The sequence below is a fragment of the Puma concolor genome, chromosome D1 (assembly GCF_028749965.1).
Source record: "Puma concolor isolate L17-30 chromosome D1, mPumCon1.1.hap2, whole genome shotgun sequence".
NCBI classification, from domain to species: Eukaryota; Metazoa; Chordata; class Mammalia; order Carnivora; family Felidae; genus Puma; species Puma concolor.
Genome location: NC_141676.1, coordinates 81,100,509 through 81,115,487, shown reverse-complemented (window position 1 = coordinate 81,115,487; position 14,979 = coordinate 81,100,509).

Below are 14,979 nucleotides of genomic sequence, written 5' to 3'. Positions count from 1 at the left end.
CCCCTCCCATAACCCTCAGTTTGTTCTCCATATTCATGAGTCTCTTCTGTTTTGTCCCCCTCCCTGTTTTTATATTACTTCTGTTTCCCTTCCCTTATGTTCATCTGTTTTGTCTCTTAAAGTCCTCACATGAATGAAGTCATGTGATTTTTATCTTTCTCTGACCGACTAATTTCACTTAGCATAATACCCTCCAATTCCATCCATGTAGTTGCAAATGGCAATATTCCACTCTTTTTGATTGCCCAGTAATACTCCATTTTGTGTGTGTGTGTGTGTGTGTGTGTGTGTGTGTGTGTGTGTATATATATATATATATACCATATATATATATATATATATATATATATATATATATATATACCACATCTTCTTTATCCATTCATCGATGGACATTTGGGATCTTTACATACTTTGGCTATTGTTGATAGTGCTGCTATAAACATGGGGCTACATGTGTCCTTTCAAAACAGCACACCTGTATCCCTTGGATAAATGCCAAATACTGCAATTGTTGGGTCATAGGATAGTTCCATTTTTAGTTTTTTGAAGAACCTCCATACTGTCTTCCAGAGTGGCTGCACCAGCTTGCATTCCTATCAACAATGCAGAGATCCTCTTTCTCCACATCCTTGCCAACACCTGTTGTTCCGTGAGTTGTTAATGTTAGCCATTCTGACAGGTGTAAGGTGGTATCTCATTGTGGTTTTGTTTTGTTTTTCCGTGATGATGAGTGATGTTGAGCATTTTTCATGTGTTGGTTGGCCATCTGGATGTCTTCTTTGGAGAAGTGTCTATTCGTGTCTATTCGTGTCTTTTGCCCATTTCTTCACTGGATTATTTGTTTTTTGGGTGTTGAGTTTGATAACTTCTTTATAGATTTTGGATACTAACCCTTTATCTGATATGATGTTTGCAAATATCTTCTCCCATTCTGTCGGTTGCCTTTTAGTTTTGCTGATTGTGTCCTTCACTATGCAGAAGCTTTTTATTTTGATGAGGTCCCAGTAGTTCATTTTTGCTTTTGTTTCCCTTGCCTCTGGAGATGTGTTAAGTAAGAAGTTGCTGCGGCCACGATCACAGAGGTTTTTGCCTGCTTTCTCCTCGAGGATTTTGAAGGCTTCCTGTCTTACATTGAAGTCTTCCATCCATTTTGAGTTTATTTTTGTGTATGGTGTAGAAAGTGGTCCAGGTTCATTCTTCAGCATGTCGCTGTCCAGTTTTCCCAGCATCACTTGCTGAAGAGACTGTCTTTATTCCATTGGATATTCTTTTCTGCTTTGTCAAAGATTAGTTGGCCATAAGTTTGTGGGTCCATTACTGGGTTCTCTCTTCTGTTCCATTGATCTGAGTATCTGTTCTTATGCCAGTACCATACTGTCTTGATGATTACTGCTTTGTAGTATAGCTTGAAGTCTGAGATTGTGATGCCTCCTGCTTTGGTTTTCTTTTTCAAGATTACTTTGGCTATTCAGGGCCTTTTCTTGTTCCATACACATTTTAGGATTATTTGCTCTAGCTCTGTGAAGACTGCTGGTGTTATTTTGATAGGGATTGCATTGACTATGTAGATTGCCTTGGGTAGTATCGACATTTTAACAATATTTGTTCTTCCTATCAAGGAGCATAGAATCATTTTTCATTTTTTTGTGTCTTTTTCAAATTCTTTCATAAGCTTTCTATAATTTTCAGTGTATAGATTTTTCACCTCTTTGGTTAGATTTATTCCTAGGTATTTTATGGGTTTTGGTGCAACTATAAATGGGATCGATTCTTTGATTTATCTTTCTGTCACTTCATTGATGGTGTATAGGAATGCAACCGATTTTTGTGCATTGATTTTATATCCTGCAACTTTGCTGAATTCATGAATCAATTCTAGCAGTTTTTTGGTGGAATCTTTTGGGTTTTTCATATACAGTATCATGTCATCTGCGAAGAATGAAATATTGACCTCCTCCTGGCCTATTTGGATGCCTTTTATTTCTTTGTGTTGTCTGATTGCAGAGGCTAAGCCTTCCAATACTATGTTGAATAACAGTGGTGAGTGTGGACATCCCTGTCTTGTTCCTGACCTTAGGGGGAAAGCTCTCTGTTTTTCCCCATGAGGATGATATTAGTGTTGTGTTGTTCATATATGGCTTTTATGATCTTGAGGTATGCTCCTTCTATCCCTACTTTCTTGAGAGTTTTTATCAAGAAAGGATGCTGCATTTTGTCAAATGTTTTCTCTGCATCTATTGAGAGGATCATACGTTTCTTGTCCTTTCTTTTATTGATGTGATGAGTCACGTTGTTTTGCAGATATTGAACAAGCCCAGGTATAAAGCCCATTTGGTTCTGGTGAATAATTTTTTTAATGTATTGTTGGATCCAGTTGGCTGATATCTTTTGAGGATTTTTGCATCCATGTTCATCAGGGAAATTGGTCTTTAGTTCTCCTTTTTAGTGGGGTCTCTGGTTTTGGAATCAAGGTAATGCTGGCTTCATAGAAAGAGTTTGGAAGTTTTCCTTCCATTTTTATTTTTTGGAACACCTTCAAGAGAATAGGTGTTACCTCTTCCTTAAATGTTTGGTAGAATTCCCCTGGAAAGCCATCTGGCCCTGGACTCTTGTGTTTTGGCAGATTTTTGATTACTAATTTGATTTCCTTACTGGTTTTGGGTCTGTTCAAATTTTCTATTTCTTCCTGTTTCAGTTTTGGTAATGTATATGTTTCTAGGAATTTGTCCATTTCTCCCAGATTACCCATTTTATTGGCATATAATTGCTCATAATATTCTTTTATTATTGTTTTCATTTCTGCTATGTTGGTTGTGATCTCTCCTCTTTCATTCTTGATTTTATTTATCTCAGTCCTTTCCTTTTTCTTTTTGATCAAATTGGCTAGTGGCTTATCAATTTTGTTAATTCTTTCAAAGAACCAGCTTCTGGTTTCATTGATCTGTTTTACTGTTTTTTTGAGTTTTGATAGCATTAATTTCTGCTCTAATCTTTATTATTTCCTGTCTTCTGCTGGTTTTGGGTTTTATTTGCTGTTCTTTTTCCAGCTCCTTAAGGTGTGAGGTTAGGTTGTGTGTCTCAGATCTTTCTTCCTTCTTTAGAAAGGCCTGGATTGCTATATACTTTCCTCTTATGACCATCTTTGCTGTGTCCCAGAGGTTTTGGGTTGTGGTGTTATCATTTTCATTGACTTCCATATACTTTTTAATATCCTCTTTAACTGCTTGGTTAGCCCATTCATTCTTTAGTAGGATGTTGTTCAGCCTCCAAGTATCTGTTACTTTTCCAAATTTTTTTCTTGTGGCCGATTTCGAGTTTCATAGTGTTGTGGTCTGAAAATATGCACAGTATGATCTCGATCTTTTCGTACTTACTTAGGGCTGATCTGTGTCCCAGTACATGGTGTCTTCTGGAGAACATTCCATGTGCTCTGGAGAAGAATGTGTATTCTGCTGCTTTAGGATTAAATGTTCTGAATATATCTGTTAAGTCCATCTGGTCCAGTGTGTCATTCAAAGCCACTGTTTCCTTATTGATTTTTTTATTAGATGATGTGTCCATTGCTGTGAGTGGGGTGTTGAAGTCTCCTACTATTATGGTATTACTGTCAATGAGTTTCTTTATGTTTGTTAATAATTGATTTATATATTTGGGTGCTCTATATTTGGTGCATAAATGTTTAAAATTGTTAGGTCTTCTTGGAGGATAGACCCCTTAATTATGATATAATGCTCTTCTGTATCTCTTAATACAGTCGTTATTTTAACATCTAGCTTGTCTAATATAAGTATGGCTACTCCGGCTTTCTTTTGTTGACCATTAGCATGGCAGATGGTTCTCTATCCCCTTATTTTCAATCTGAAGTTGTCTTTAGGTCTAAAGTGGGTCTCTTGTAAACAGCATATAAATGGATCTTGTTTTCTTATCCATTCTGTTACCCTATGTCTTTTGATTGAAGCATTGAGTCCATTGACGTTTAGAGTACTGAAAGATATGCATTAATTTCCATTATGTTGCTTGTAGAGTTGGACTTTCTGGTGGTGTTCTCTGGTCCATTCTAATCTTTGTTGCCTTTGGAATTTATTTATTTATTCATTTATGTATATATACAGATAGATAAATATATATATGTAATATATATATATATATATTTTTTTTTCGTTTCATCGTTTCTCCCCTCAAAGAGTCCACCTTAATATTTCTTGCAGGACTGGTTTAGAGGCCACAAATTCCTTTAATTTTTGTTTGTCTGGAAAACTTTTAATCTCTCCTTCTATTTTGAATGACAGCCTTACTGGATAAAGAATTCTTGCCTGGATATTTTTCTGATTCAGCACATTGAATATATCCTGCCACTCATTTCTGGCCTGCCAAGTTTCTCTGGATAGGTCTGCTGCAAACCTGATCTGTCTTCCCTTGTAGGTTAGGGACTTTTTTTTTCCCTTGATGCTTTCATGATTCTCTCCTTGCCTGAGTATTTTGTGAATTTGCTAAGATATGCATTGTTGATGGTCGTTTTTTGTTGAATCTAATGGGGGTCCTCTGTGCTTCCTGGATTTTGAGGTCTGTTTTTTTTTCCCAGGTTAGGAAAGTTTTCCACTATGACTTGTTCACATAACCCTTCTGCACCCATTTGTCTCTGTTTCTCTTCTGGGACTCCCTAGATTCTGATATTGTTCCTTTATAATGAATCACTGATTTCTCTAATTCTTAACTCATGCTCTTTTGTCTTAATCTCCCTCTTTTTTTCTGCTTCATTATTCTCTATAAGTTTGTCCTAAATATCACTGATTCTCTGTTCTGCTGCATCCATCCTTGACGCCATTGCATCCATCTGTGATTGCAGCTCAGTTATAGCATTTTTTATTTCATTATGGTAATTTTTTCTTCTTTTATCTCTGCAGAAAGTGATTCTAATCTATTTTTGACTCCAGCTAGTATTCTTATTATCGTGATTCTAAATTCTGGTTCAGACATCTTGCTTGTTTCTGTGTTGGTTAAATCCCTGGCTGTCATTTCTTCATGCTCTTTTTTTGGGGTGAATTCCTTCGTTTTGTCATTTGGAAGTGAGAAAAGGAATTAATGAGGTAGAAAAATTAAAATTAAAAAAATATTAAAATAAAAAAATTTAAAACACACACACATACGAAAAATAAATCTAATAAATGATGCTAGATCCTAGGTGTGTTTTGGTCCAGTGTTGAAAGTAGTTTGACAGATTAGAAAAAAAAAAATGGAGGGGAGGAAATTGTGTGAGAATTTGAAAAAATGAATACTCTGAAGTAGACTAAAATGAGATAATGGGAGTAAAATAGAATTTGGAAAAATTTACACAAAAGTAAAGAATATGGTAGGAAAAAATTAAAGAAAAATATTTTTAATCAAGTTAAAAATAAAAATGATTTTTTCTCTTTCTGTATTCAAGAAAAAGAAAAGAAATGAAAAATAGAAAAAAGAAAAAACAAATCATTTGAAAATCTGAAAAAGTGAATACACTGTAGTAGACTAAAATAAAATGATGGAAGTAAAATAGAATTTGAAAAAAATTACATAAAAGCAAAAATATAGTAAAAAATTAAAGAAAAATATTTGTAACAGAAATTTAAAGTAAAAATGAAGTTTTTCACTTTCTGCATTCAAGAAAAAGAAAAGAAACAAAAAAAGAGAGAAAAGAAAAAAGAAAACACGAAAATTGAAAATTTTAAAAAGTGAATACACTGAAGTATACTAAAATAGAATGATGGAAATAAGAAAGAATATGAAAAAAATTACACAAAAGTAAAAAATATAGTAAAAAAATTAAAAAAATATTTTAAATAAAAATTGAAAATAATAACAAATTTTTTCTCTTTATTCAAGAAAAAGAATAGTGTAAATGAGAAAAGAATGAAAGAGAAAGAAAGAAAGAAAGAAAGAAAGAAAGAAAGAAAGAAAGAAAGAAAGAAAGAAATTGAATAGATGGACCTGCTAACAGATTGAAATAGGACTGAAATTACTTGGTTTTCCCCTAGAAGTCAGACAAACTAAGTAGGAGGTGAGACTTATATTCTTGAAGAGGGAGGTTGGCCCAGTTGGGCGGAGCTCAGTATAACAGCTCCATTCTCCACTAGATGACCCCTGCTAGCCTACTGGTGTGGATTGTTGCAGTACTTGTAGGTGCGTATGCGCGTGTGCAGTAGTGGTGACAATGACGTCACCCAGCTACCCAGTCTCTAGTGTGGAAACTGTTCTTTCTGATCAGCAATTGCACACCCATCCTCTGTCTTCAGCTTTCCTCCACTCCCTGCTTCTTCACTGTCCATGACCAAGCCCCAGGCAGTACCTCTCTCCTGAGTTTTTTCTCAGATGCAGCTGTTTTCCCTGGCCCCTTATTTCTGAAGGACTGTGGCTTTGACCAGTTCCACCCCTCCGCAGGAGGGTCTCATGGAGGATTGGCCAAATGAGCAATGGCTGAATTCCTGTTGCACCCAAGAATGCTTGCTGGACCCTGCTGCTGCCGATGGCCCAGGACTGAGGCCAGGTGCCAGCCCGCCCCAGAAAAAGTTCTCAAGATAGTGTAGCAGCAGCGTTTCAGGGATCATGGACAATCACAACACACATCTGGCATCAGGCTTCACCCTTAATGACCTTGTTCCTGCACCAGCAAATGTGGCCATTTTCTGGGGTCTGCAGGGACCAGGTGGCTTCAACAGTCTCTACCAAATGTCCTTCCAGCAGTGGAACCGCTTTTCCCTGTGTGGCCTGAGAACCTCCCGGACCCCACTCTCTTCCTGGAGATTCACCCTTCCCACCAGAGCACCGCCAGGTATAGAGCTGCAGAGTTGCAGACTTTGCACTCCCCTTGTTTACAGTCTTAATGGAATTTATTTTTTTTCTTTTTTTTTTTTTTTTTTAATTTTTTTTTCCAACGTTTTTTATTTATTTTTGGGACAGAGAGAGACAGAGCATGAATGGGGGAGGGGCAGAGAGAGAGAGGGAGACACAGAATCGGAAGCAGGCTCCGGGCTCCGAGCCATCAGCCCAGAGCCCGACGCGGGGCTCGAACTCACGGACCGTGAGATCGTGACCTGGCTGAAGTCGGTCGCTTAACCAACTGCGCCACCCAGGCGCCCCAGTCTTAATGGAATTTAAACTGTCTCCTTTCTCCTTTCTCCCTTTTTAGTTTAGTCCCTGCAGCTGTTTCCAATTTTCCACTTTCTCTCCAGGTGCTTTTGGGGAGGGGTCCTTTTCCTGTATTCTCCCCCACCCCCATCTCCATCCTCCCTCTGCACGAAGAAGTGGCTCCCTGCCCTCCACAGCTTCTCTCTCCCCAAGTTCACCTCTCCACATCATATACCTGCTGAATTCTGTGGTTCAGGTTGTGCAGATTGCTGTGTTAATCCTCCAATCAGTTTTCTAGGTGTGTAGGATGGTTTGGTGTTGGTCTTGGTATTTTATGGATGCAAGACACACAAAAAACTTCCATGCTGTTCCGCCATCTTGGTTCTTTCCACCTCTTTTGTAATTCTAACGGAGAGTTTTGCTGGCAACAAATTCTTAGTTTTATTTAATCTTAGAATATCTCTATTTCTCTTATTTTTATGAAGCATATTAAAACTGTTTCTAGATTCATGTAATGACAATTCTTTTCTTCTAGAACTAGAAAAACTCTGCGCTATTTCCTCTGGCTTCCCTGATTTATAATAAGAAATCTACAAACATTCTTCTTGTTGTTCTCCTATAGGTAACATGTTTCTTTTCTCTGACTGCTTTCAAGAGTTATTCCATCTTGCATTTTAGCAGTTTGCTTATGATGTTTCTGAGCATGAAATTTTGAGTTTAAATTCTTTGAGGTTTCCTGAGATTTTTTAATATTCTGTCACCAAAATTACAAAGATTTTAGTCTGTTTCTTTAAGCCTATTTTCTTTTTTTTTTTTTCAAACGTTTATTTATTTTTGGGACAGAGAGAGACAGAGCATGAACGGGGGAGAGGCAGAGAGCGAGGGAGACACAGAATCGGAAACAGGCTCCAGGCTCTGAGCCATCAGCCCAGAGCCTGACGCGGGGCTCGAACTCACGGACCGCGAGATCGTGACCTGGCTGAAGTCAGATGCTTAACCGACTGCGCCACCCAGGCGCCCCTTTAAGCCTATTTTCAATGCACAATATTTCTCCTTTTCTTCTGGGACTCTAAGGAACCACATGGCAAACTTTGTTTTCAAAGAGGGGAGTCTCAGTGTTTGGTTTTTTTTTCTTTTTTGCTTGTTTGTTTTGGTTTGTTTTTTAGTTTTTTATTCTCTTTCTTGTACAAAACGAATACTTTCTAGTAATTTAACTTCAGGTTTGCTGATTCTTCTGTCATCTCTATTGTTCCTTGAGTCAATCCAGTGAGGTTTTCCCTCTCTTTTTCAAGTTTAAGTTATTGTACTTTTCAGTGATAAAATTTTTGTTTGACATATATTTTGTACATTCTATTTTTCTTTTTCTTTCAAGAATGTTCATGATTGTTTATTTCTTCTTAATTTAAATCTAAGTTGGTTAACGTATATCATAATAATGACTTCAGGAATACAATTTAGTGATTCATCACTTGTATGTAACACCCAGGGCTCATCCCAACAACTGTCCTTTTTAATGCCCCTTGCCAATTTAGTCCTTCCTCCCACCTAACAAACCTCCAGCAACCCTCAGTTTGCTCTCTGTGTTCAAGAGTCTCTTATGGTTTGTCCCCCTCTCTGTTTTCATCTTACTTTTCCTTCCCATCCTTTATGTTCATCTGTTTTGTATCTTAAATTCCAAATGAGTGAAAATCATATGATATTTGTCTTTCTGACTGACTTAATTCACTTAGCAAAATGCCCTCTAGTTCTATCCACATTGTTGCAAATGGCAAGATTTCATTATTATTGACAACCAAGTAATATTCTGTTATATATATATATATATATATATATATATATATATACATCATTTATATGTTATATATGTTATATATAATATATATATCATGTTATATATATTATATATGTATACCATGATATATATATGTGTGTGTGTGTGTGTGTGTATATATATATATATATATATATATATATATTCATCAGTTGATGAGATTTGTGTTTTTGCCATACTTTGGCTATTGTTTATAGTGCCACTATAAATATTGGAGTGCTTGTGCATCTTTGAATCAGCATTTTTGTAACTTTTGGATAAAGACATAATAGTGTAATTGCTGGGTCGTAGGGTAGTTATATGTTTAATTTTTGAGGAACCTCCATACTGTTTTCCAGAGTGGCTGCACCAATTTGCATTCACATCAGCAGTGCAAAAGGGTTCTTATTTCTCTGCATCCTTGCCAACATCTGTTGTTTTCTTAGTTAAGTTTAGCCATTCTGACAGGTGTGGTTTTGATTTGTATTTTTCTGTTGATGAGTGATGCTGAGCATCTTTTCATGTGTGTGTTGGCCATCTGGATGTCTTGTTTGGAAACATGTCTGTTCATGTCTTATGCCCATTTCTTCATTGGATTATTTGTTTTCTGGGTGTTGAATTTGATAAGTTCTTTATAGATTTTGGACACTAACCCTTTATCTTATATGTCATTTGCAAATATCTTCTCTCATTTCATCAGTTGCCTTTTAATTTTACTGATTGTTTCCTTCACTCTGCAGAATATTTTTATGTTGATGAACTCCCAATAGCTCATTTTTGCTTTTGTTTTTCCTTGCCTCCAGAGACATATCAAGTAAGATTTACTGTGGCCACGGCCAAAGGGGTTGTTACCTATTTTTTCCTCTTGGATTTTGATGGTTTCCCATCTTACATTTAGGTCTTTCATCCATTTCGAGTTTATTTTTGTGTATGGTGTAAGAAAGAGGTCCAGGTTCATTCTTCTGCATGTAGCTATCCAGTTTTCCAAATACCATTTGCTGAAGATACTGTCTTTCTCCATTGGATATTCTTTCCTGCTTTGTCAAATTAGTTGGCCATATGTTTGTAGGTCCATTTCTGGGTGCTCTATTCTGTTCCATTGATCTATGTGTTTGTTTTTGTGCCAGTACCATACTGTCTTCATGATTACAGCTTTGTAGTAGAGACTAAAGTCTGGGATTGTGATGCCTCCAGCTTTGGTTTTCTTTCTCAGGATTCCTTTGGTGATTCAGGAGTTTTCTAGTTCCATACAAATTTTTGAATTGCTTCTTCTAGCTCTGTGAGGAATGCTGGTGTTATTTTGATAGGGATTTCTTTGAATATGTAGATTTCCTTGGGTAATATAAACTCTTTAACAATATTTCTTCTTCCAATCCATGAGCATGGAATGTTTTTCCATTTTTGTGTGTCTTCTTCAATTTCTTTCATAAGCTTTCTATAGTTTTCAGTCTATAGATTTTTCATCTCTTTGGTTAGGTTTATTCCTAGGTATTTTATGTGTTTTGGTAAAATGTAAATGGGATCAATTACTTGATTTCTCTTTATGCTACTTCATTATTGGTATATATAAATTGGTGTATATACATTATTGGTATATATCCCAAGACTGTTCTGAATTCACACATCAGTTTTAGAAGTTTTGTGGTGGAGTCTTTGGAGTTTTCCACATAGAGAATCATAATGACTGTGAAGAGTGTAAGTTTCATTTCTTCCTTGATGATTTGGATGCCTTTTACTTCTTTGTGTTGTCTAATTGCTGAGGCTAGGACTTCAACACCATGTTGAATAACAGTGGTGACAGTGGGCATCCTTGTCATGTTCCTGACCTTGGGGGAACCTCTCAGTTTTTCCCCATTGAGGATGATATTAGCAGTGGGTCTTTTATATACGGCTTTTATGATCTTGAGGTATGATCCTCTATCCCTACTTTCTTGAGAGTTTTTTAAAGAAAGTTTGATGTATTTTGTCAAATGCTTTCTCTTCATCTATTAACAGGATCATGTGGTTCTTATCCTTTTTTTTTATTAATGTGTTGAATCACATTGATTGATATGCAGATATTGAACCAGCCCTGCATTCCACAAATAAATCCCTCTTGATTGTGGTGAATAATTCCTTAAAGGTATTGTTGTATATGATTTGCTAGTATCTTGTTCATCAGGGAAATTGGTCTGTAGTTGTCCTTTTTAATGGGATCTTTGTCTGGTTTTGTAATCAAGGTAATGCTAGCCTCCTAGAATGAGTTTGGAAGTTTTCCTTCCATTTCTGTCTTTTGGAACAGCTTCAAAAGAATAGGTGTTAACTCTTCCTTAAATGTTTGGTAGAATTCTCCTGGAAAGCCACCTGCCCTGGACTCTTGTTATTTGGAAGGTGTTTGATTACTGATTCAATTTCTTTACTTGTTATGGGTCTGTTCAAATTTTCTATCTCTTCTTGTTTAAGTTTTGATAGTTTATATGTTTCTAGGAATTTTTCCATTTCTTTCAAATTGGCCAATTTGTTGGCATATAATTTCTCAAAATATTCTCTTATTATTGTTTGTATTTCTGTGGTGTTGGTTGTAATCTTTCCTCTTTCATTCGTGATTTTATTTATTTGGGTCCTTTTTCTTTTTAATTATTCTTGTTAGGGGTTATCAATTTTGTTAATTCTTTCAAAGAACCAGCTCCTGGTTTCATTGACCTGTTGTTTTGTTTTGTTTTGTTTTGCTTTGTTTTGGTTTGTTTTGTTTGATATCATTGATTTCTGCTCTAATCTTTATTATTTTCCTTTTTCTGCCGGTGGGGGCTTTATTTGCTGTTCTTATTCCAGTTTTTATAGGTGTAAGATTAGTTTGTGTATTTGAAATCTTTCTCCCTTCTTTACAAAAGCCTGGATTGCTATATGCTTATCTCTTATGACTGCTTTTGCTGCATCCCAGAGTTTTTGAGCCATCGTGTTTTCATTTTCATTGGATTTCATGTAATTTTTAATTTCCTCTTTAATTTCTTGGTTAACCCATTCATTCTTTAGTAGTATGTTCTTTAGTCTACAATATCTATGGACTTTCAAAATTTTTTCTTGTGGATGATTTCATGTTTTATAGCGTTGTGGTCTGAAAATATACAAGGTATGATCTCAATCTTTTTGTACTTGTTGAGGGCTGATTTGTGTCCCAATATGTGATCCATTCTGGAGAATGTTCCATGTACCTGAGAGAAAAATGTGTAGTCTGCTGCTTTAAGATGAAACGTTCTGAATATATCTGCTAAGTCCATCTGGTCCAGTGTGTCATTCAAAGCCATTGTTTCCTTGTAGATTTTTTTCTGCTTAGATAATATGCCCATTGCTGTAAGTGAGGTGTTGAAGTCCCCTATTATTATTATTATTATTATTATTAATGATATTCTTTAAGTTTGTGATTAGCTGTTTTATGTATTTAGGTTTTCCATGTTTAGAGCATAAAGTATTTACAATTGTTGGATCTTCTTGGTGGATCAACCCCTTAATTATGCCCTGCTCCATCTCTTTTTACAGTCTTTATTTTAAAATCTAGTTTGTCTGATATAAACATGGCGACTCCAGCTTTCTTTGATGACCATTAGCCTGATAGATGTTTTTTCCATTCACTTACTTTCAATCTGCAGTTGTCTTTAGGTCAAAAATGAGTCTCTTGTAAGTAGCATATAGATGGGTCTTATTTTATTATCCATTCTAATACTTTAATTCTTTTAATTGAAGCATTTAGTCCACTGACATTTGGAGTGAGTACTGAAAGATATGAATTTAGTGCCATTGTGTTGACTGTAGAGTTGGAGTCTCTGGTGGTGTTCCCTGGTCCTTTCTAGTCTTTGTTGCTTTTGGTCTTTTTTTGTTTTGTTTCATCTTTTCTCCACTCAAAGAGTCCTCCTTAAAATTTATTTTAATAGTCATGAACCCCTTTATTTTTTGTTTGTCTGGGAAACTCTTTATCTTCCCTTAAATTTTGAATGACAGCCTTGCTAGATAAAGAATTCTTGGCTGCATATTTTTCCATTTCAGTACGTTGAATATATCCTGCCACACCTTTCTGGCCTGTCAAATTTCTGTGAATAGGTCAGCTGTGAACCTGATCTGTCTTTCCTTATAAGATAAGGACTCATTTCCCTTGCTGCTTTCATAATTCTTTCCTTATCTGCATATTTTGTCAATTTGACTATGATATGCCTTGGTGGTTGCCAGTTTTTTTTTTTTTTTTTTTTTTTTTTTTAATATAATGGGAGTTCTCTGTGCTCTTAGATTTTGATGTCTGTGTCTTCCTCCAGATTAGGAAAGTTTTCTGCTATAATTTGCTCACATAACTCTCTGACCCTTTTTCTCTCTCTTCATCTTCTGGGACTCCTATGATTCAAGGTTATTCCTTTTTAATAAGTCACTGAGTTCTCTAAGTCTTTTATTGTGCTCTTTTCCTTTGTTTCCCTCTTTTTTCTGCTTCATTTTTCTCCATTATTTTGTCTTCTATAACACTGATACACTGCTCTGCTTTGTGCAAACTGCTGTCTTGGCATCAATTTGAGATTGAATCTTGGTTATAGCATTTTTAATTTCATTCTGGTTAGATTTTACTTCTTTTATCTCTGCAGAAAGGGATTCTATGCTTGCTTCAACCCCAGCGAGTTTTCTTGTTATCGTGGTCCTAAATTCTTTTCTTTCTTGTGGGGTGAATTCTTGTTGAATTCTGTGGCTCAAGTAATACAGATTGTTGTGTTAATCCTCACATCATTTTCCTAGGTGTGAGAATGGTTTGGTGCTGTTCTAGCTGTGCTTTAGGGATGAGACAAGGTCAGAGTCTCCATGCTTCTTAATGCTGCCCTCCCCCAAACATTCCATGATTGCTTATTGAGTAGTTTTAAGAAGCTTTTAAATATCCTTGTCATATAATTCCATCATCTGTGTTGTCTCAGCTCTTACGTCTATTGATATTTTCATTTTTTTCATGCAGTATTAAATTTTTCTTGTTCTTCATGTGCAAAATAATTTTAAATGGTATCTTGGGCCTTTTAAATGTAACAATATGAGACTTTAGGTCTTATTTAAATCGTATAAATGACAATTTCGTTTTGTTTTGTTTTAGCTGGCAACCATCCTGTGGGCTGTAGTTCCACTATCAGTTCAGTTTTCAAAGGCTTTACAGTACATTTTGAGTATGTTACACATATTTACCACCTAGTAGTCTAAGGCTTGGTTGTGATCGACTTATAGTTCCAAAAAGTATTCTGATTGAGATAGTATCAACACATGTGCCACTCAGAGTTGAGCTCATGAATTTAAAAACAAATTTATAACTTTAGCTCCCTGAGCTCCTCTATCTCCATGAATTTCCAGGTTAGTACAGACTTAATTGTGTCCCCCACCCCCACGAATTCATATGTTGAAGCATAAACCACCATGTGGTATACTTGAAGGGCCTTCAGGAGGCCCAGTGATTAAGGTTAAATGAGGTCATAAGTGTGAGTTCCTATTCTGATAGTATTTGTGTTCTTATAAGAAGAGATAACAGAGAAGCCTCTCTCTTATCTTATCTCTTTACTGTGTAAGGACACAGCAAGAAGATAGTCATCTGTAAGCCAGAACAGAATCCTCACAGGGAATGGAACATAAAGGCGCCCTGATCTCAAACTTCTGTTCTCTATAACTGTGAGAAAATAAATCCTGTTGCTGAAGACACACAGTCTATAGTATTTTGTTATGGCAACATGGGAAAAAACAGTACTATGGTGGTTTCTAGTTCCCTGGGGCTCATCTTTTCAGGGCTTCTGTCAGATTGCTAGGGCTATGGTTGCCCTTCTCAGATGCATATATATTTTTTTATTATTATAAGACAAACTTTTATTGTTTCAACCAAGAACAAAGGTAGAAATTCTTACCATGATTTTCTAGGTCCCAGATTCCTGACCAAACTACCATTTCAATTTTCATATCAATGACTTCCCAGCAAGATCCTTTTATTTTAGAAAGAACACTACACTGTCCACCCCCTGGGCCCTGTTCAGTCCTAATAGTGGGCACTTATAAGTAAACTCTTTTTAAAAAAATATAATTTATTG